Genomic DNA, 23,642 nt, shown 5'->3' on the forward strand with positions numbered 1-23,642 from the left:
ACTCTTTGTGACTCCATGGACTGTAGCCCCCCAGGCTCCTCTGTCCATGGGGATTCTCCAGGCAAGAATACTGGAGTGGGTTGCCATGCCTCCTCCAGGGGATCTTCCTGACCCAGGGATTGAACCCAGGTCTCCTTTGTTGTGGGTGGATTCTTTGCCATCTGAGCCACCAGGGAAGCCTCAGAGATAGTCTATGAAGTTACAAATGCTGCTAACACTTTAAACCCTTTGAAAGCTCTAGTTGGAGTGCATGTGTGCTAAGTTGCTTCAGTCATGTCTAACTCTGCAACCCCATGGACTGTAGCCCACCAGGCTCCTCTATCCATGGGATTCTCCAGGCAAGAATACTGGAGTGGGTTGCTGTGCTCTCCTCCAGAGTATCTTTCCAATCCAGGGATCGAACCCACATCTCCTACGTCTCCTGCATTGGCAGACGGGTTCTTTACCAATAGCACCACCTGGGAAAATGCAGCTAACATTAACTTATTTGAGAGCTATAGCTGCAGTACTATGAATTAACCAGTCTCCCTGACTTTTATCAGTACAAATCAGCACTGTTTTCTGTGCAGGGTGTGAATAGAGGAATAGAGAACGACCTTCACCATACCTTCTCATATAAACTCTTGCCAACTTCAACCTACTTATAATTGTAGTATATGCCTTTTAAAACATTGGCTTAACAAAAGCTATTTAATTGTAGCTGGGTTTTCCCCCCCTTTGGAACATTCTTTGTGGCTTTCTCTCACTGTTAGCCAGGGCCTTAGGCAGTTACTAGAAAGGACTAAATTGAGTTGCTTTTGTTATTAGCTGTGGTTTGTGAGTCAGCTTACTGCTTCTAAAACAATTACCGAAGGAAGCTATTATTTTGAATAGAAATTTGAGTATATTTAGAAGAAAACGAACCATGTATTTTCTTCTGGCTGCCTCCGCTTCCCAAGCTCATTTCAAAGATGAAAAGACTTTAAAAAAAGAGCAAAGAAGGAAGGGAAAAAAAAAAGGTTAGATTGAGAGTAAGAGAAAGGGAAAGTGAAAGACAGAGATGTGGAGACAAGGGCTTGAAAGGAGCATGGCAATGCTCAAAGATTGGGAAAATTACATTTTAAGTTTTATAGAACATACAGTTAAATTATTTTATTATCTTGAGATTTCCCCAAATGATAGGATTTGTGCTGACATACTATGCCAATCCATATTAGCCCAAAGAGATCAATTCTGAATAGCTTCATTCTTTGAAAGATATGTAATACATTCTGTGACTCTTCCTGGGGAAATGATGCAGGATAATAAAATCATTGTTTGTGTATGTGTGTTTGTCCTAGATATGTCACACACGGTTTAGATTCTCAGTTTTTTGTTTTTTTTTTTTAAGTGAAATCTAAGCTGAAACTAAAACCTAAAGCAAGCTTCCTTTGACCTAATTCATATCTAGCTAATAAGAGACTGATTTTCCTTTGAGGTTCTAGTATTTGAATACTGTGGATGAGTCCCCTGTTGCCACAAACAGTTCAAAAAGTTTTCATGTAAGTTACATTTATGAAGAGACCATCTTTCACTTGTTGTTTTGCTAAAGCTTCATTCCCATTTAAACCATTTTACATCCTTTTTGGAAGTAGGTAGTGTATATTTAAATTGGTAAGTAGTCACTTTAGAATTTCACAGATTTTAGCAGACAAGCCATGAAAATTGTCATCCATGACATGTTTATGGTAGAGTTTCAGAAAGAATTTTTTATCTTCCCAAAGTTCTAAAGCAATGAGGATAGGTGAGATGATTTCTGTTTAAGAGGAGACTTGAAAGCAAATCTTTCTGAGTCTTTCAATCCCATTTTTATACTGGTTCATTCCAGAATAATTTTAAAGATTAGAATATAACTGTACACAGTTCAGTTCAGTTCAGTTCAGTCGCTCAGTTGTGTCCGACTCTTTGCGACTCCATGAATTGCAGCACTCCAGGCCTCCCTGTCCATCACCAACTCCAGGAGTTCACTCAGACTCACGTCCATCGAGTCGGTGATGCCATCCAGCCATCTCATCCTCTGTCGTCCCCTTTTCCTCCTGCCCCCAATCCCTCCCAGCATCAGAGTCTTTTCCAATGAACCAACTCTTTGCATGAGGTGGCCAAAGTATTGGAGTTTCAGCTTTAGCATCAGTCCTTCCAAAGAACACCCAGGGCTTATCTCCTTTAGAATGGACTGGTTGGATTTCCTTGCAGTCCAAGGGACTCTCAAGAGTCTTCTCCAACACCACAGTTCAAAAGCATCAATTCTTCGGCTCTCAGCTTTCTTCACAGTCCAACTCTCACATCCATACATGACCACTGGAAAAACCATAGCCTTGACTAGACGGACCTTGTTGGCAAAGTAATGTCTCTGCTTTTCAGTATGCTATCTAGATTGGTCATAACTTTTCTTCCAAGGAGTAAGCGTCTTTTAATTTCATGGCTGCAGTCACCATCTGCAGTGATTTTGGAGCCCAAAAAATAAAGTCTGACACTGTTTCCACTGTTTCCCCATCTATTTCCCATGAAGTTATGGGACCAGATGCCATGATCTTTGTTTTCTGAATGTTGAGCTTTAAGCCAACTTTTTCACTCTCCTCTTTCACTTTCATCAAGAGGCTTTTTAGGTATAATCAAATAATAGTGGACAGTCAAAATGCAAACCTTTAAACAATCATTCTGATAATTTTATCAACGTGAAATGTCAGTCTAACACTAACAACCATTTTAGATTAATTTTTTTTCCTATAACCCAGCTTTAATCATGAATACTTTAAGTTTAGAAACTCCCAGTTGTTCACTCTTCCCTTAACCTGGCATTCTTAGGGCTTCAGATTCTAATCTTGATGTATTTCTCCAGCCTTAGTTCCCACATGTCTCCCCACACACCACCCTAGACCTCCCATAGGTATGTATGTGTGTGTTCAGTCATGTCCAAGTCTATCAACTTGATGGATTGTAGCCCACCAGACTCCTCTGTCCATGAAATTTCCCAGGCAATAATATTGGAGTGGGTTGTCATTTCCTACTCCAGGGGATCTTCCTAACCCAGGGATCAAACCTGAGTCTCTTGTGTCTCCTGCATTGGCAGGTGGATTCTTTACCACTGCACCACCTGGGAAGCCCCTAGACCTAGGGTAGTCAAGGCAAAGTGCCCTTCTGGGGTCCCCAGGCACTGGAGCTAACAACAGCAAAAGTGTTCTGCTAAGCCCATATATATCACTGGTCTTCCAGTTGGTCTAACCTTGGGTCCAGGCTTGTTGATCCATTATTGTACTGTTTTCTGGACTTATATTAGGGCCTAAGCCTAATGCAGAGATGAGGATGCCTAGGCTATCCCTAAGTGAATATTTGGCTTGAATTCAGATGCTGGATATCAGAGAGGTCTAAGCATAATCTAAATGTTGTGACAACATATTGAGTAGTCCCAAAGATAGCTCAGTTGGTAAAAATATCCACTTGCAACACAGGAGACCCCAGTTTGATTCCTGGGTCAGGAAGATCTGCTGGAGAAGGGATTGGCTACCCAGTCCTGTATTCTTGGGCTTCCCTTGTGGCTCAGTTGGTAAAGAATCCTCCCGCAATGCCAGAGACCTGGATTCGATCCCTGGGTTGGGGAGATCCCCTGGAGAAGCGAAAGGCTACCCACTCCAGTATTCTGGCCTGGAGAATTCCATGGACTGTATAGTCCTTGGGGTTGCAAAGAGTTGGACACGACTTAGCGACTTTCACTTTCAAGTGCAAGTAGAGATTCTTCTTGTGTTAGTAGGTGAATAATAGATGCTGAAGCTACCTAGAGTTCCCCCAAAAGATGATCAGATTACCTGATGAGAGCTCTCCAGAACCATTTCTAAATTAGAAATGGAAGGTTAGATTTTCTGGTTCATTCTTCCTGTGTCCTGTCCTGTGTTATTAAAATTAATTCTTATTATAGGATGCATTTCAGCTGAAAAAAAACCACACACTTAGGATGACAGACTTAGCCTCTATAAACAGTTAATATAACTTATTTCTTAGAGTGGTATTGGGAAATAACAAAATCTACTCCCACATTGCTACTTCTATATTCCATAAATTTTTCTAAGAGTCTGAAAGCTGGAAAGGACTTTACCCTCATTCCATTAACCCAGTGTTTCCAGGAAGCATAACTACCAAAATGTTTTACTGGGTGCCCTCGGAGCTTGAAGACCCTTTATTGCTAGGCTTTAGACTCCTTGTCTTCCGGTCATCATTCAGCCAAAGCATCATCTTGGTTCTCCCCAGTTTTATGATCTTTTACCATTAACAGGAACCATATCTAATGTTATATTTATATGTGTAGGAAACAAGTAAAAGTTACAGCAAAGGGAACATATATTGGTGGTTGAGTATAGACTTTTCAATCAATTTCCCTGACTCAGTCAAGGTCCCTGACTCTTCTTATTTTCTAACTCCCTGTTACTTGCAGGCTTCCCTGGTGGCTCAGACGGTAAAGCATCTACCTGCAATGTGGGAGACCTGGGTTTGATCCCTTGGGTCAGGAAGATCCCCTGGAGAAGGAAATGGCAACCCACTGCAGTACTCTTGCCTGGAAAATCCAATGGTCGGAGGAGCCTGGTAGGCTACAGTCCATGGGTTCACAAAGAGTTGGACACAACTGAGTGACTTCACTTTCACTTTCTTTCTTTCATTACTTATAATACAATGTATATTGTTCATTATTAGCTACAAATAGCATTGGCCATATTTACAAATTATGTCCAAATCTGAAGATGCAATGTTAATATCCAGTGGCTCTCCATCAATTGAGAAGTGGATTTCATACTAAAAAGTTAATTGAAATAGTTATTTAGCACTTGGAATTAACTTTCCTGTGTAATTTTCAAAGTCTTGGGGGGATCCAGGGATGGATTCCTGTGGAAAATGGGAGGGGGGATTCTCTAAAACTATGTACAGCTTAGAATAGTTACAGCCTTTCAGAGCTGGAACTGAAACTCTTACTAGGGCCATAGGGGTCTCATGTCAGATCCAGTAACAAATTCTTCCTACTTATTGATATTTTTACTCCTGGTTTTGTATAGGAAAAAATATTTCCTTGCCTTTTAAAAAAAGTATTTATTTATTTGGCTGCATTTGTTGCAGCACGTGAGACCTTTGTTGTGTCATGCAAGATCTTTCTTGGAGGCACATGGACTGTCTAGCTGTGGCCTGAGGGCTCAGCAGTTGCAGCACGTTGGCCTAATTACTCCATGGCATGTTGGATCTTAGTTCCCCAATCAGGGATTGAACCAATGTCTCCTGCATTGCAAGGCAGATTCTTAACCCGCAGGGACCAGGGAAGTCCCTTTCCTTGGCTTTTTTTCTTTTTTCTTAAATTCTCAATCAATTCCTATTGTTTACCCCTTTCTTCTGCATTTCCTTTTCTGTCGATCACTGAAAATAATTGAAGTTCCAAAACTTCTGCCCTAGGCGTTCTCTTCTTCCTCTACTCTTCTTGATGCTCTAATACTCATTTAGAACAGAGACACATGCCACTATTATCTGCTTTCTACTCATAACAGAAGTTGCCAAACATGACATTTCCCCCCCACCAACTAATTATAGAAGTAAATTTAGACTCAGTACAGTTTCTAGGAAGGCCCCATTGATTTATTTGAGTTGCTACACAAGATGAACATTCTAGTTCTTATTGACAGATGTTAAGGACATTGAACAAGATACTTGCTTGTCCTGGCTTCAGATTCAGCCATTAAATGACAGTCAAAGTCATCACCGGGCATCACAATCTATCCAAAGCAATCTCTTATCCTTTGCTCTAAATCCTACTAGTCTTCTTTGATAGTAGATATACAGATATACAGATGTCACTTTATTTTCAGTTGATAAATTTAGTATCCTTCTACTAATTATGCAAACCAGAATACTTGATGTCATCTTTCTTCTCTTTCTCTTTTCCTAAAACCTGTGTTTATCACTTTTCAGTTGTACTTCAGAATGATTCCTAACACTTTTTGGGAGTTGTTTTTTTTTTTTGTTTGTTTTTTTTTTTTACTGTTTCATTATCACTGAGGCAGTTCAAACAGCAGTACCTTCTCTCATGGACTATTACAAGAGTTCTCTGACAGAACACCCTCTTGGTTTACAGCATGATGACTGGATGGATGGCCAGGGAAACCCATTGGTAAAATATGTGGAGAAAAAGCTAACGAGTTAGTTTTGGACATGATGGGTTAAAGTGCTCTGAGGATGCTCGTAGCAGTTGTTGAGAAAGAACTACTCAGGAGGATTACACTAAGAAGAAAGTGCTACCCCAGAGAGCAGACTGGAAGTTGGCCTTCAATCTGTCTCTTCATCCTGCTAGAGTGATATGTTTTCGAAAACACAAATGTGAATGGTTTCTAAAATTTGTCAACAACTACCCGTAGTTATCAGGATAAAATCACACTACCATTCCTTAAATTAACATTATCAAGGGAAACATCATGTTGTTGGGTGTTGTCATCTAAATACTTCCGCTAGAGTTCAGCTTTCAAAAATGACAGATTGTCAACTCTCCAACAGGACCTTGCAATTAGAAACTCTAGACAAAATACTTAAAAACCACTATTTGAAGGCACTGGGAAATGAGCAAAATAGAAGATATACTACGATTCCACATAAACGAAACACTTAAACATGCAACAAATCTATAGGAACAAAAAGCAGATCAGTGGAGGAAGGTAGGCAGGTAGGAAAGGAGGGTGGGATTACAAAGAGACCCTCAGAAACTTCTGAGTGTGATGGCTATGTTTAATAACTTGCCCACAGTGATGGTTTCTTGGATATATATGCACACATAAATATATCTAAAACTTATCACATGGCACACTTTATGTGTTACTTCTGGTATGACAATAATTGCTTACCAAACAGTTATCATTTTCATATAACCAGTTCAGTTCAGTTCAACCATTCAGTTGTGTCCAATTCTTTGTGACCCCATGAACCGCAGCAGGCCAGGCCTCCCTGTCCATCACCAACTCCTGGAGTCCACCCAAACCAATGTCCATCGAGTCAGTGATGCCATCCAACCATCTCATCCTCTGTTGTCCCCTTCTCCTCCTGCCCTCAATCTTTCCCAGCATCAGGGTCTTTTCAAATGTGTCAGCTCTTTGCATGAGGTGGCCAAAGTATTGGAATTTCAGCTTCAACATCAGTCCTTCCAATGAACACCCAGGACTGATCTCCTTTAGGATGGACTGGTTGGATCTCCTTGCAGTCCAAGGGACTCTCAAGAGTCTTCTCCAACACCACAGTTCAAAAGCATCAATTCTTCGATGCTCAGCTTTCTTTATAGTCCAACTCTCACATCCATACATGACTACTGGAAAAACCATAGCCTTGACTAGACGGGCCTTTGTTGGCAAAGTAATGTCTCTGCTTTTTAATATGCTATCTAGGTTGGTCATAACTTTCCTTCCAAGGAGTAAGCGTCTTTTAATTTCATGGCTGCAGTCAGCATCTGCAGTGATTTTGGAACCCAGAAAAATAAAGTCAGCCACTGTTTCTACTGTTTCCCCATCTATTTGCCATGAAGTGATGGGACCAGATGCCATGATCTTCGTTTTCTGAATGTTGAGCTTTAAGCCAACTTTTTCACTCCCCTCTTTCACTTTCATCAAGAGGCTCTTTAGATCTTCTTCACTTTCTGCCATAAGGGTGGTGAGATCTGCATATCTGAGGTTATTGATATTTCTCCCGGCAATCTTGATTCCAGCTTGTGCTTCCTCCAGCCCAGCATTTATCATGAGGTACTCTGCAGACCATTCAGGTATGACCTAAATCAAACCCCTTATGATTATACAGTGGGAGTGAGAAATAGATTTAAGGGACTAGGGCTGAAAGACAGAGTGCCTGATGAACTATGGATGGAGGCTTGTGACATTGTTCAGGAGACAGAAATCAAGACCATTCCCAAGAAAAAGAAATGCAAAAAAGGAAAATGGCTGTCTGAGGAGGCCTTATAAATAGCTGTGAAAAGAAGGGACGTGAAAAGCAAAGAAGAAAAGGAAAGATATACTCATTTGAATGCAGAGTTCCAAAGAATAGCAAGGAGAGATAAGAAAGCCTTCCTCAGCAACCAATGCAAAGAAATAGAGGAAAACAATAGAATGGGAAAGACTAGAGATCTCTTCAAGAAAATTAGAGATACCAATGGAACAGTTCATATACCCAGAGATACTACAAATCAATAAAAAATGTTAATAAAAATAGGTAGAAACATTTCACAAGGTATATGAGTTTCCTATTACTGTAGTAACAAAAGTGTGTGTGTGTGTGCTCAGTTGTGTCTGACTCTTTTGCAAACCCTTCTGTCTACGGGATTTTCCAGGCAAGAATGTTGGAATGGGCTGCCACTTCCTACTGCAGGAGATCTTCCCAATGCAGGGATCGAAGGTGATTCTCTTGCATTTCCTGCATTGGCAGGCAGATCTTTACCACTGAGCCACCTGGGAAGACAAAATACACAAGCCTTAAAACAACACAAATGTATTATCTTTCAATTAGGGAGCCCCAAACCCCCAATCCATCTCAAGAGCAAAGCCAAACGGCCAGCAGTGTGGGTTCCCTCCAGAGACTCTGAGAAAAGAATTTCTTTCCTTGTCTTTTTCAGTATCTAGTGGCCATGCGTTGGAGAAGGCAATGCCACCCCACTCCAGTACTCTTGCCTGGAAAATCCCATGGATGGCGGAGCCTGGTAGGCTGCAGTCCATGGGGTCGCTAAGAGTCGGACATGACTGAGCAACTTCACTTTCACTTTCATGCATTGGAGAAGGAAATGGCAACCCACTCCAGTGTTCTTGCCTGGAGACTCCCAGGGACGGGGGAGCCTGGTGGGCTGCCATCTATGGGGTTGCACAGAGTCAGACACAACTGAAGCAGCTTAGTAGCAGCAGCAGCAGCAGTGGCCATGCGTAGTTTGGGGTTTGTATCTTCCTGATCCATCTTCATAGCGCATCACTCCAATTTATACTTCCAGCCTCATATCTAACTCTTACTCTTCTCTAACTCTTACTCTTCCCGTGTCCCTCTTTCAAGGAAACTTGTGATTTCATCATTATACCAGGCTTCCAAACAAGCATAAACAATTATCCATTGGAATGTTGATGTTGATAGTACAGTTCAAAGAATTGCTAACCTGACAAAGTTTGCTATGGATGTCACTTATCACCACACACAATATTTTGTAAAAGAGAATTTGCATTATATTAACTGTGCATATAGAAATATGGCTCTTCAGAAATGCAAATACTGTCTAGAAAATGTTCAGTATATATATTTTGTATAATGTAAATGTATGTACTATGAGTAAATTATTTATAAATGATTCCAGGGACAAGGGAAGGTAACACATAGGATTTATACATAAGTTGAATATTTAAATATGATTTTTAAAAGCAAAAATGAAGTTAAACTATATATTATAAGCTATAAAAATTAGTTATAATAAAAAAAGTGAGCCACACATTTTTACGAGGTAAAGTGTTTAGAATCATTATATCTTCCCTGAACACAAGCTAGCTTTAATTTGACATGGAAAAGTATTCGTAGATCTACCAGGGACATAATTGGTATTTTGAATTATTTTACTAACAACTTGGCTGTGGTTTGAAAAAAAATTTCAGCTCACTTTGGAAGTTTTCCACTACCGTAGAAAACTTCTAGAAAATGTTTAGTTGAATTTTTACTTTCACTTTGTACATAATGAAAGCTACTTAAGGGACATTTTTCTAAGAACCACTGGAAGCATTAAGGTTCCTAATTTATTGACAAAATAATAAAGGCAATATTCACTTACCATTTCAACAAAAACTGAGTACCTCTAAGGCAAAGACTGTATTTATATCCGGAAAGGATTATTATGGAAGCGTGGCATGCATAGTGCCCTTGAAACATTGATTACTGGATTATCCCCAAGCTATTATTCCCCAAAGTTTATTGTGATGAGAGGAAAGTTCCAGTTGCAGTAAATCTTGGAGGTTGTAGCCATAACTTCTCTTTCCGTGGGTAGCATTGGCATGTCCATAACAACATTCATTACATTTGGCTTCGCTCCTCTCAGAAGCTGTCTTCCCAGCCAATCGCGAATTCATCATTGTCATTGCCCGTCATCCAGGCCTATGCATCTCCTATAATTGATCTGGTGGAGGGACCCGTCTCCCATTTTACAGCAACACACAGCTCATCCCAAGGGTTCAGTCTGATGTGACAGAATTGTTCTCTTTCACAACCCAAAAGTCATATGTCAGTGAACTATTAATACTTTCAGTTTCTTGACCAGTAGAAAAGCTGACGGTGGTTTTATCTGTGGCTATTTCAGCCAATTTGATTTCTTTCTCCTTAGCTTCCCAAACTTTTCTCAAAGGCTCAGAATTGGACTCTGGGGGAGGAGGGGGTGGGTGGGGGAAATAAGCAATGGGCATAATTAAAGTTTTGTGGATTATTAGGGAGACTGGAAATAATTTCAACTCAAATTGAAAGCAATCAACATTGTAAGAAGAATTCATATTAAGAAATCAAAATCTGAAGAACCTAGATGCCTGGTTTGGGTCTGAAATAATTGAGTTATTGCTATCAGTTGGAGCAATCAGACAACACTTATTGTAGATTTCTGTGGTTAGAAAGCATGTGTTGGGTAAAATCTCCTCATGCATCCTTCCAAATCTCTCTAGGGTATTCAGAGCTCAGGACTCAAAAGACTGGAGATTCTGTTGTCTCAAGAGACCTGGAGCAAAAGCATAACACAGCCTAGGTATTTCCATGGGAGAACGAGTCAGGCAGGTGTTTTCAGAGTAGGCTCAAGCTGTGATTTTCTTCCCGAAATTAGTAGTTTGCTCCTTTCCTATGTACCACTTTCAGAATATTAACCTGATTTTTTTCCCCCTTGAATTCTAATCATGGCATTAGGGTCATTATGTTTTAATTCAAGAAACAATAATAAAGACTTTTTAGCAGGTGACAATTCCAGGTAAGCAGTAAGCTCTGAGGCCAAAATATCCTGAAAAAGATTTTGTAATCCAATAAAATACTCAGTGAATTCTGGCAAATGCTTTATCTTGAACTTACTATTCTGTTCTATGTAGATGAGATTTGTATAAATTACATGATGTATCATAACTTCTATAAGGTGAACTTTTTTTAGATTTCAAGGAAGAGACAAGGCATACTGGGTGACATTTTGCTCTGCTAAAGCACATACAGAGTCCTCAGAATTCCAACACACAGTTGCTGAGACTGATGGAAGCCCCTGAGGGTCCATGAATTATGAGTGATGGAGCCTCAAGTGTGTGTCTGGCTGGGCTTCAGAGAAAATGAGATCCTTCCCCTGTGCTATGGAAAATTCCTTGACCAATCTCAGGACAAAGAGAAACTCAGGGCATCAACCAAGCCTTGAAGACAAGGTAGAAGGTAAAGAGGAAGCAAAGCTCTCTGAATGGGCTTCTGTGGTGGTCTGTGGCAAAGAATCTGCCTTCCAATGCAGGAGATGTGGGTTTGATCCTTGGGTTGGGAAGATCCCCTGGAGAAGGAAATGGCAACCCACTCCAGTATTCTTGACTGGAAAATCCCATGGACAGAGAGCCCTGGAGGGCTACAGTTCATGGGATCATAAAGAGTCACATATGACTTAGAAATTAAACAACAACAACAGGAAATTCTGAGGCAGTGGAGGAGACTGAATTACATCATTCTTGCTTCCTCACCTCCTCAGATACGCCCTCAGCCCCTTGGGTTACATCTCCTAAAGTAGTTCAGACTATCTTAGTCTAGGATGGTCATGGGTCCATCTTAGAGACCTCTTCCCTCTCCCTTGATAAAAGGAATCTGGGATAAATTCTCCAAGCAAAGCTTCAACAGTATGTGAATTGGGAACTTCCAGATGTTCAAGCTGGATTTAGGAAAGGCAGAGGAACCAGAGATCAAATTGCTAACATCTGTTGGATCATAGAAAAAGAAAGAGAGTTCCAGATAAACATGTTTTTATCTCTTTCTACACATCCCAGCTGACCTTAGCAAATGACCACACTGGTAGTAACTATAGTGACTTAAGAAGAATGTTGTGGTGTCCCCAGTCATCTCCCCTAAGCCTGCAATTTCAGTATTTTAAGCTAACAAGCAATAATTACTCTAGTAATTAATATAAGATGCTACTATGTGAATTCATTGAATCCAGTTGCTTTCCTTGTTTGTAGAGGGAAAGAAAATTGGAGAACTTTTACCATTTGTAAAGTGAGGTTATGTATACATACCTACCATGGTAGAAGAGAGGATCAAGTGAAATTATATATGACAAATACAAAAGGGCAAAATGGTTGTCTGAGGAGGCCTTACAAAGAGCTGAGAAAAGAAGAGAAGTGAAGTGAAAGGCAAAGGAAAAATGGAAAGATATACCCATCTGAATGCAGAGTTCCAAAGAATAGCAAGCAGAGATAAGAAAGCCTTCCTAAGTGATGCTGTGAAAGCACTACACTCAATATGCCAGCAAATTTGGAACACTCAGCAGTGGCTACAGGACTGGAAAAGGTCAGTTTTCATTCACAGTTTTCATTCCAATCCCAAAGAAAGGCAAGGCCAAAGAAGGTTCAAACTACCACACAATTGCACTCATCTCACATGCTAGCAAAGTAATGCTCAAAATTCTCCAAGCAAAGCTTCAACAGTATGTGAATTGGGAACTTCCAGATGTTCAAGCTGGATTTAGGAAAGGCAGAGGAACCAGAGATCAAATTGCTAACATCTGTTGGATCATAGAAAAAGAAAGAGAGTTCCAGAAAAACATCTACTTCTGTTTCACTGACTACACTAAAGCCTTTAGACTGTACGGATCACAACAAACTGTGGAAAAAATCTTAAAGACATGGGAATACCAGACCACCTTACCTGCTTCCCAGGAAATCTGCAGGTCAAGAAGCAACAGCTAGGAGCAGACATAGAACAACAGACTGGATCAAAATTTGGAAAGGAATACATCAAGGCTGTATACTGTCATGCTGCTTATTTAACTTATATGCACAGTACATCATGCAAAACGCCAGGCTGAATGAATCACAATCTGGAATCAAGCTGACACCACCCTTATGGCAGAAAGCGAAGAGCAACTAAAGAGCCTCTTGATGAAAGTGAAAGAGGAGAGTGAAAAAGTTGGCTTAAAACTCAACATTCAAAAAATTAAGATTGTGGCATCCAGTCCCATCATTTGATGGCAAATAGATGTGGAAACAATGAAACAGTTTCAGACTTTATTTTCTCGGGCTCCAAAATCACTTCAGATGGTGACTGTAGCCATGAAATTAAAAGACACTTGCTCCTTGGAAGAAAAGCTATGACAAACCTAAAAGCAAAGACATTACTGCACAAATGTCTGTCTAGTCTAAGCTATGATTTTCCCAGTAGTCATGTATGGTTGTGAGAATTGGACCATAAAGAAAGATGAGTGCTGAAGAATCGATGCTTTTGAACTGTGGTGTTGGAGGAGATTCTTGAGAGTCCTTTGGACTGCAAGGAGATCCAACCAGCCCATCCTAAAGTAGATCAGTCCTGAATATTCATTGGAAGGACTTATGCTGAAGCTAAAACCCCAATACTTTGGCCACCTGATGCGAAGAATTGACTCACTGGAAAAGACTTTGATGTTGGGAAAGATTGAAGGCAGGAGTAGAAAGAGATGACAGAGGATGACATGGTTGCATGGCATCCCCAACTCAATGGACATGAGTTTGAGCAAGCTCTGGGAGTTGCTGGTGGACAGGGAAGGTGGTTTGCTGCAGTCCATGAGGTCACAAAGAGTCAGACATGACTAAGTGACTGAACAGAACTTAACTCTTATGACAAACTTCAGATCCTGCTTGTATGTGTATATAGTCAAAATATGATAGCTGTTATTGTAATACTTATTAGCTAATAAGAGAAAGTTAGAGCCCAGAAGTGTTGCTAACTATTCCTTAAGTTTGTTATTCAATGTTCTGCTTTTTTAAGCTTTAAATTTATAGTGTTGGTTTAACTTAACATTATGAATGTCTTCTTTCTTTATTTCTTTTCCGGGTGACTTTCTTGAGAAGACATAAAGAGAAATCATTTAACAAGGCTGGGAGTGAGAGCATAGAGTTGAGTTAGCAGGTGGATCTCCTAGTCAAAGCAAGCAAATGGAAAATTCAAGTTCACTCATGAAGAGGGGATAGATCAGACAGTATTTGATGATCTGAGAGTTAGTTGACCACTTAGAGTCAAGTCAGCCTTGAGAACCACACTGAGCTCAAAGGCAAGCTAGACTCGGAGGACAGGGGACTATGCGGCTTTGAGGCATTGGAAAAACCAAAGAGAAATATGGAGAGAATCTCTGGTCTTAGAACACAGGTTGTTTGCCTTTTGCCAGATTAACATTTCTCATGAGTACTTGATGCACAGGTTAGAGGTAGAGTTTGAAGAGGTAGTATTGGCCACCTGTTGCGAAGAACCGAGTCATTGGAAAAGACCCTGATGCTGGGAAAGATTGAAGGCAGGATGAGAAGGGGACAACAGAGGATGAGAGGATTGGATGGCATCACCGACTTGATGGACATGAGTTTGAGTAGGCTCCAGGAGTTAGTGATGAACAAGGAAACCTAGCGTGCTGCAGTCTATAGGGTCACAAAGAGTCATACATGACTGGGCAACTGAATTGAACTGAAGAGCTAGTGACCTGATTCTGGTAGAGCAGAAAAAGAGTGTGTAGAAGTGAAAGGAGGCCCTTGTATGGATATAGATGGATTAACATTCACCACCTCTCAGATACATCAGATATTGTGGGAAATTGAACTGTATTTCTCAGCTCTCTTATGTACCACTTAATAATTCAATAAATAGTTACTCGATGTACTGAGAAGACTGAACCCTTCATGTGGTGCATTAATTTCAATGTGGCAGCTCTTATTATCATAGGAACTAAGCAACAGAAGGGAGCTTGTTTAGCATCTTTAATTTTCCTTATGAATTCTTTGTGATAGGAGAACAAAATCAGGTCACCTAAAGGAAATGATTTGGTCCTAAAAAAGAGCCACTTGATAGGCATGTATTATCACCGTTCAATGGAAATTAATAAAGTGTTAGTGTTTACAACTTTTCTTTTAATATAATGTGTTAGGGAAATAGTATTCATTTGCACTGGAATTTGCATTGCATTAGGAATTTCGTCCACATCTGAAAATTAGGATCAGAGAGAATTATATATAATATATAATACAATTATTTTTAAAAGTATGCTTATTGTATATAATTATATTTAAAGAAAAAGAGAGAAGAGGGAACATGCCCGGACAGCCAATTCCTAGCTCAAGTATCATATCAGTAGGGTCATAGCAACATAGTTACCAAGTTTGGCCACTTGTGGCCTCACCTAAGTGACTACAGCATATCAGCATTCCTGCTAAATCACACCAGTTATTTCTGGGCGTACCCGGGGGTATGTCACATGTACTTGGAAATACCTGCTCTCTTTCTTCCATTTGATGTCCTCCTCAAAGTCTACTGACTAGAAGTCCTTTGATGAAACCCCTCCATTCTGCTCTTGCTGTGGTCCTGGGAGGGGGTCCATCACACTGTCCTAGGATGCTACTGAATTCCATGTATAAATGGAGAGAATTTCATCCACCACTTCTGATACCTCACTAGTCACTGGGGCTCTGAAACTGCATCACTTACATCCTGAATCTCATGACATGCCTCCTTCAAATGGCCCTTTTATCATCTGCTTGCAGCTTGTCCTTTTCCTTCTAGGTGGGGTCTTAGAGATAGTCTCTCAGACTGTTGAGAACCATCTCCCCAAATAAAAGCTTCCTTATTGTTTCTTAATTTCCTTAAATCTGCCCTAAAGATGATGTCAGTCTTCCCTGGTGGCTCAGATGGCAAAGAATCTGCCTGCCAATGCAGGAGATCCAGGTTCGATCCCTGGATGAGGATGATCCCTTGGAGAAGGGAATGGCTACCCACTTCAGTATTCTTGCCTGGAGAATCCCATGGACAGAGAAACCTGGTGGGCTACAGTTCATGGGGTCTTAGAGTTGGACATGACTGAGTGACTAACACTTCACTTTATCTGCTATATATATATTTTTTATCTTCTGTCATGTATTTTCTCATATGTGATATCTATGAAAAACAGTATTCAAGTATCATATAAAATCATAGATACAGCCATCATAACTCTTCCTATTGCCTTGAAAAAAGGAACATAATTCTTCAAGTTTGCCCATGCTAGGTTGTGGTGGGTACCACAAGCTAGGCAAGGCCAATGGTAGGACCTTGGTAGGATGTGAGTGTTACATGCAGTCTTAAGTGCAGAAGTGGTGTGATTTTTATAATACCCAATGAGGGAGTTCAGGCCAGAAATGAAGGTTGGGGTCTAGCAGGTAGACATGTGATGTGTTTGAGAATGAGGATGGGTTTGGGTTGGAAGTTCTGGCAGGACAGGATGGTAGCGCTGTGAGAAGACATTCCATGCACTCAGGCAAGGGTGAAATTCATGTTTCAAGCCAAGCATGGGGAAATAATTGAGAGATAGGGACCGAGACAGAGACTGTATGAACAAATGGTCACAGATAAACTACTTTATGGCTATGCATTTAAACTGCAAATCACTGAACATTCATGAGAATAAACTTGTATTTTAAATCAGTCTGTAGATGCTCACTTTTTTGAGGAATCACATGGCTTTTCTAAAATCATATGGGACTTCCCTGGTGGCCCAGTGGATAGGAATCCATCTGCCAATGCAGGGGACAGGGGTTCAATCCCTGATTCAGGAAGATTCCACATGCCTTGAAGCAGCTGAGCCTGTGCAGCTACTGAAGCCCACACAGCCTGTTCTCTACAAGGAGAGAAGCCACCGCAGCGAGAAGCTTGGACACCACAGTGAACGGTAGCCCCTGATCACTGTGGCTGGAGAACAACCTGCACAAAGCAACAGCCAAAAATAAATAAATAAAATAAAAACAGACATTGCTACAACGTGACTAAGTCTATATTCTAATCCACTGAACTGAAACTGGTGTTCTAAACCTATCTCAGGAGAAAAAGAAATTGCTTAAAATGGCTAATTTTTCTTTCATTCTAAGACTTCTTTCTCACTCCCAATCTTTTAAAATGTCAGTAATTCATCACAAAGAAAGTAACTTTCTAAATCAAAATTCTTCTTCTATGTCTCAAAAACCATCTGGACCCTGCCTCTACCAAAACCCCCTTAACTTTGAGTCCTAGTAAAAATGAGAGTGTGCTGATCCCCAACCTCCCCTCCCCTCTCCAAATAAAAGCCCGTTTGTTTCCATAGGATCTTTTTTAAGATGTCTCCAAATTATATGGCTTGCTTACAAGCACGACGAGAGAATGTGCAGCTGAAAACTCCATATATAGCCCCATCCAAAACCAGAAACATTCTCAAAGGAAAACACACTTTAGATTTGGGAGCGTTTTTAATTGCTTATGTGCCTCATCCCAGCCTTAGTGCTTACATTCTGAGTAAGCTGCCAATTTATAATCATGGTTTAGCCACTCTGACTTGTTCCTCACTCAGGTAGACTCTTAACAGGCTTCCAGGTAAAGATAATTTGCTGCTTGCATGCTTTTGAATGTATCAGTGAAAAAGGTACTTCAAGAAATGAATCCAGTATATTTTAAGCTGAATATATTGTGAAAGCAGGAAAAGTATCAAGTAGACTAGAGCATTAGTCAAAACTGGAATGCCTTTAGTTATGAATATATCTAGTGAATATACTATTCAAAGCCTGTGATTAAAAAAAAAAGAAAGTAATACAAGTCAGGTAGTCCTAATTCAGTCAACCAGCAGTTTAAAAAGTTAGAAAAGAGGTAAACAGATGGGAAAAGAGGCCAGCACCTTTGTTTCCTTACATCGAAGAGTGAGAACTTCCAATAAGCTTTGGACAATGATTTAGAAGTAGGGAAACACAAAGGAACTGCATTTGCTCTCTCTACATATTGATTAACAGTTTTTAAGCCCATCAGTCATACTTTAATTTCTATGTGTGATGTGTTTAACATGAGCTCCCAATCCACCTGATTGGATTACCTCACCACCCATAAAAGAATCAGCAGCTAGTGGTTAAAACTGTAATTAGAATCAGGCAGTAATTTGTCATGGGGAGGGCGTGTGTTGGGGGGACCCTCTCACCCCTTCTGTTTAAATTTTCCCATACAGATGATGAATAATAATTATATTTCAGCCAATTACCTCTGAGGTAACACAAAGTGTGTATGTGACAGGATAACCAAAGGACTTAAATATCTGAACTCCATTTCTTCTTTTTTCATAAAAGTGGTCAGTAAAATACTGAAAGTAGGTTTATTATCCACAGTCTCTGATTTTACTAAAATTGGAGAGTGGTCAGAGCTGGGTCCTGTCTTGAATGCTCAGTATATATTCCATCATATTTCTGTTCTGTGGACCAAGAGTCTTAATGAAACAAAGTGTCTATTTAACCCTGTGTACGAGACAGCAAAAGAGACACTGATGTATAGAACAGTCTTATGGACTCTGTGAGAGAGGGAGAGGGTGGGAAGATTTGGGAGAATGGCATTGAAACATGTAAAATATCATGTATGAAACGAGTTGCCAGTCCAGGTTCGATGCACGATACTGGATGCTTGGGGCTGGTGCACTGGGACGACCCAGAGGGATGGAATGGGGAGGGAGGAGGGCGGAGGGTTCAGGATGGGGAACACATGTATACCTGTGGCGGATTCATTTTGATATTTGGCAAAACTAATACAATTATGTAAAGTTTAAAAATAAAATAAAATTAAAAAAAAAAGAAACCCCCCCAAAAAAATAAATAAAAATAAAGTTGAAATGCCTGTCTTCAAGTGATGCCAATGCTGGTATTCCTTCAGTGATGACTCCCTTCCTAGGTGCCAAGGACATACTAACTTGCTGTGTATGTGCTTATTTGTTTATTTTTGAAAACTTGAAATGATGTATCCCTGACTTGCTTGATGTTCTTTGTTATGACAAGACATAAAACTGTGCGGAAAACCATGCTTCTCCAGAGCAGTTCCTCAGATTAATCTGAGTTGCTGTCTCCCTGACCATAGTCCTCAATTTGGGTCAAATAAATCTCTCTTATACTACTAAAAAAAAAAAAAAGGATATAAATGAATACAAAATTCTATTTTTAAAGAGGTTGAAAATATATTTATTTTCTTTTTTGTATCATGTTGCTGAGATAGATGTTTTCTGTGAATGCTTTATGTACTAAGTCACTTCAGTCGTGTCCAACTCTTTTTGATCCTATGGACTCTAGGTTCCTCTGTCCATGGGATTCTCCAGGTAAAAATACCAGAGTGGGTTGCCATTTCCTCCTCCAGGGGATCTTTCCAACTCAGAGATTGAACCCCCATCTCTTACATCTCCTGAGTTAGCACTAGTTTACCACTAGAACCATCTGGGAAATCCCAGGGGTTTTATAACCACGTTTTATTTTTTTTAATTAGTTTTATTGTAAAATTCACTCACAAGAAATAGACATTGTTCAGGACCTTGTTGAAAGCATTTACCTTATTTATATATACAACTTTTAAAATTATTTTCTGGTTAAAAAATATAATGTCAGTTCTAAGACACAGAGGTCTTGAAAAACCAAAATGGTTTTGGATTAGCGATCATGAGATAAAAGATATAGTGACACTGCTTTTAAGATGTGACTTGTCCATATGTGCGTGGATTTATCTCTGGGCTTTCTATTTTGTTCCATTGATCTATATTTCTGTCTTTGTGCCAGCAGACGAATGGATAAGAAAGCTGTGGTACATATACACAATGGAGTATTATTCAGCCATTAAAAAGAATACATTTGAATCAGTTCTAATGAGGTGGATGAAACTGGAGCCTATTATACAGAGTGAAGTAAGCCAGAAAGAAAAACACCAATACAGTATACTAACGCATATATATGGAATTTAGAAAGATGGTAACAATAACCCTGTGTACGAGACAGCAAAAGAGACACTGATGTATAGAACAGTCTTATGGACTCTGTGGGAGAGGGAGAGGGTGGGAAGATTTGGGAGAATGGCATTGAAACATGTGTAACATCATGTATGAAATGAGTTGCCAGTCCAGGTTCGATGCACGATACTGGATGCTTGGGGCTGGTGCACTGGGACGACCCAGAGGGATGGAATGGGGAGGGAGGAGGGAGGAGGGTTCAGGATGGGGAACACATGTATACCTGTGGCGGATTCATTTTGATATTTGGCAAATCTAATACAGTTATGTAAAGTTTAAAAATAAAATAAAATTAAAAAAAAAAAAAAAAAAAAAAAAAAAAAAGATGTGACTTGAAAAATTAGTCTTTGAAAGCCCTAAAATTAATTAAATCAAAGATGTATAAGGAAAATTTCAGTGTTATAGGAAATAAAACTGGAAACTCATATAACTGAGCGAAAAATGGGATTTGGTAATTTAGTATAAGATGCTATAAGTTGAATTAGTTCCACAAAATTCACACATGGACAGATTGAAATGGAAGAAGCTACTTGTGATATCATGATTTATAATAAGAAATGTATATTTGGCTTTGGTCCCCATTTCTGGCACAGAGCTCCTCAAATCCTTGGCATCTCCTAAGTTATGAGAACAATAAAGGCATCTTTTGTTATGTTACTGAGGGTACTTTTGGAAAGCACCTAGGGATGTGAACTGATGGCCAGGAGAACCTACCATGTAATTAGAGGGTTGGATATTTCAGTGCCATCCCCACCCCAACCTCCAGGGAGGTCCCAGCAATCACCAATAGCTAATGAGCTAATCATTTATGCCTATGTAATGAAGACTCCATAAAACACCAAAAGGATGGAATCAGAAAGTTCCTCTTGGGGAACGCATGGAGATGTGGAGAGAGTGGCATTGTCTGGGGAGGGGATGGAAGTGCCAAGCCCCTTGTCATGTGCCTTGCCCTCTGCATCTCTTCTATCCGGCTGCTCCTGAGCTATATCTTTATGTAATAAAGTGGTAATCTAGAAAGTTAAATGTTTCTCTGAGCTCTAAGTGCCACTCTAGAAAATTAACTGAGCCCAAGGAGGGGCGTCATTTAAACCTCCGCTCTACGGCTGGTCCATCAGAAATACAGGTGACAACCTGGGCTTGTGACCAGCCTCTTAAGTGGAAGTCTCATGAGACTGAACACTTCTCCTGTGGGATCTGATGTATCTCAGTGTCATGGAGTCTAAACTGAATTGAAACCCACTCTAGTATTCTTGCCTGCAGAATCCTATGCACAGAGGAGCCTGACAGGCTACGGTCCACAGGGTCACAAAGAGCGGGACACAACTGAAGTGATGCATGCACGCACATAGGACACCCAGCTAGTATTTCAAGAGTTGCTTGTTGATAGAGAAACATCCCACAATGAAAGCATGTGCAGAACCCCAAAGAGCTACATCTCTTTCCCTTTCACAGCACTAGACAATTTTGCTGCCTCCACCTTACTCCAAAATCACTGCAGATAGTGACTGCTGCCATGAAATTAAAAAACGCTTGCTCCTTGGAAGATAAGCTATGACCAACCTAGAAAGAATATTCAAAGAGTCATTACTTTACCAACAAAGGTCTGTCTAGTCAAAGCTATGGTTTCTCCAGTAGTCATGTATGGATTTGAGAGTTGGACTATAAAGAAAGCTGAGGGCCAAAGAATTGATGCTTTTGAACTGTGGTGCTGCAGAAGACTCTTGAGAGTCTCTTGGACTGCAAGGAGATCCAACCAGTCCATCCTAAGGGATATCAGTCCTGAATATTCATTGGAAGGACTGATGCTGAAGCTGAAACTCCAATCCTTTGGCTACCTGATGCGAAGAGCTGACTCACTGGAAAAGACTCTGATGCTGAGAAAGATTGAAGGTGGGAGGAGAAGGGGATGACAGAGGGTGAGATGGTTGGATGGCATCACTGACGCAATGGACATGACTTTAAGTAGGCTCTGGGAATTGGTGATGGACAGGGAGGCCTGGTGTGCTGAAGTCCATGGGATCACAGAGAGTCAGACACAACTGAGTGACTGAATTGAACCTTACTGCATGCACACACATGTAGATGCACAGACTAAAGCCAAACTAAAACAAAAAACGTGCATGACGATGATAATAATCTTTGATCATAAATCTCAAGACAGATAAATGATGGATCATAATTAATTCACCCTCTGTCTCTGAGCCAACATGAGTTTCTGTACTAAATGTTCCCTCTCTTCTTTCCCTCTTTCATCACATCATCCCAACCCATGCTTACTCTTACTTCCAGCCATTGCTAAAAGCTGCTGCCCTTTTTACTGTGTCTTTTCTCATCTCTATGGGTCACTTTGTTTCTAGAAGTCCAGTTCATTTCTTTTCTCATTTTCTGCCCATATTAATATCTTGTTTCTTTAATTCCTTGTGCAGTGATTAATACCTATCTTAATATAGTAGAAAGAGCCTTGGCTTGGGCCTTCATAGATGCCAGTTACTAAGGTAAATGTCTTAATATCTCTGGGCACCAAGTCCCTGATATGTAAAATGAGGGGGAGCTTGAGAGGACCTTGAAACTCTAAACATTGTGCAATCCTTCCTACACAGGTATCTTAGCATTTTCTTATTGTTCCTTGCTCAGCAGCAATTTCACAAATGGATGCTCTTCCTCTCTAATTGGACTGTAAGATCTCCAGGAGCATACACTGGGACTTCTTTTTCTGTTGTACCTTATAAGTTTCTAGCACAGTTCTAAGTATTTTATAGATACTCTATAAGTGTTCATTTATTAGTTTACTGAAGCCCCTTTGGACGAATTTTCATTTCATATCATTACTACGAACAGTGTAGTGCAGAACTGAATACATAAAGCAATTACCAGGAAATTAATAGAAAAAATTAAGACAACAATGCAACAAAAATGACTCTACCTTCTATATTACCTGATAATTATCTATATTTGTAACTTGCTCCTTGGCCCTTAGTAATTATAACAATAATTTAAAGTGTAAATGGGTAAAAGTTGTGGGGATAAACTTAAAGGTTGCATTAAAGAAATGATTCTTAATTTATGGAGGTAGGAGAAATGGGGAACTTTGAGAATCTGATGTCAGCTATGGACTTTCTCCAAGATGGTTTACAGGTTCCTTACCTGTGATATAAATGCCATGTTTTCTTAAATCCTGAACATGGGTCCCATGTTTCATTTTTTAAAGGGTTTTCTTTAAAAGAAGAGGTCAGTCACTGCTGCTCCACTTAAAGTCCTTTTGAAATGAGGAAGTCTCTTTTAGCACATATGACTGAAGCAGAGGTGGACGTGTCTTAACAACCTATGTAAGGACTGGTGCACTGGTCATAGCAAACACCCTCTTCCAACAACACAAGAAAAGACTCTATGCATGGACGTCACCAGATGGTCAACACTGAAATCAGATTGATTACATTTTTTGTAGCCAAAGATGGAGAAGCTCTATACAGTCAACAAAAACAAGACCAGGAGCTGACTGTGGCTCACATCATTAACTCCTTATTGCCAAATTCAGACTTAAATTGAAGAAAGTAGGGAAAACCACTAGACCATTCAGGTATGACCTAAATCAAATTTATTATGATTATACAGTGGAAGTGAGAAATAGATTTAAGGG

This window comes from Bubalus kerabau, chromosome 14 (assembly GCF_029407905.1).
Source record: "Bubalus kerabau isolate K-KA32 ecotype Philippines breed swamp buffalo chromosome 14, PCC_UOA_SB_1v2, whole genome shotgun sequence".
NCBI lineage: Eukaryota > Metazoa > Chordata > Mammalia > Artiodactyla > Bovidae > Bubalus > Bubalus kerabau.